The sequence below is a fragment of the Elephantulus edwardii genome, unplaced genomic scaffold, assembly GCF_000299155.1.
Source record: "Elephantulus edwardii isolate Elephantulus edwardi_28Jun2011 unplaced genomic scaffold, EleEdw1.0 scaffold00045, whole genome shotgun sequence".
In the NCBI taxonomy this organism is placed as follows: Eukaryota; Metazoa; Chordata; class Mammalia; order Macroscelidea; family Macroscelididae; genus Elephantulus; species Elephantulus edwardii.
The window spans coordinates 9,229,743-9,230,782 of record NW_006399795.1 but is presented as its reverse complement, the minus strand read 5'-3'; positions in this window follow the sequence as shown (position 1 = coordinate 9,230,782).

Genomic DNA, 1,040 nt, shown 5'->3' with positions numbered 1-1,040 from the left:
ATAAAGACACAGAGAAGCTTAGCTTGGGGTCTTCAGTCAAGAACTGCTGTCGTTCCCCCCCCCCTTTATGCTCTCTGCTCTATCTCATTCCTTGCTGTTTGTCTCTTTATTAATAATTATAAAATTATTCCATTCTTTGGGACCCTCGGTCTACAACAAAAAAACAAGGAACTCATGCAATATTATACAAAATGAGTGACCCTGGAGAACATTATGCTCAGTGAACTATGTCTGCCACAAAAGGACAAATATTACATAGGGCCACTTTTGTAAAACAGGATTGACATTGGGGTTGAGGGAAGACAGAGAAGGAGGGGATGAATGATGTATACTGCATTGAAACAGATGAGGGAGAGAACTGTTTAAAAGGGTTATATGACTGGGTATTATTGTCATGACAGGAGTTCAGAATGAAGGCTGCCCAGTGAAGTGGACTTGGGGGGAGGAATTACCTAACAAAGAAAGAGTTTTTCTTTTACTTTTCAAGGAGAAGAGTAAATTGAGGAGAGGGGTGGACAGGGAGAAAAGTGCAACAATGAATGAATGGAAACCGTAAGTCTTTGTAAACTTTCATTAAAATTAATTTTAGAACATTGTGATGTGAGTTCTAAACTCACATTCCCTATCTCTTATCTAAGATTTCACTTGTTGAGTGACCATGTAGGCTGCCAATATAGTTTGTTCAATTAGGTTATATTTATTTTGGGAATAGGGAAATTTCTGTGTATGGAATCCATATGGTTCATAACTAGTCCTGTTAGTTCTTTCCTACATTTTCCCCATGCTGCATACTCATCCTTAATTACCATGTCTATTTCCACCTTGTCTGTTGGTCCTGGTCTTTGTAATTCTTGGTATTCTTCTATGCATTATTTGACTAGTGAGAAGACCTTATCTTGTTTGGATCCCCATCTAAAATCCTCACTTTTCCTTGTTACCTCATGTTGTTGTTGTTATGTGCCGTCGAGTCGCCTGCGACTCATAGCGACCCTATGTACAACAGCCCTAAACTCCACTCTGTTCTGTGCCAATTGCACTGT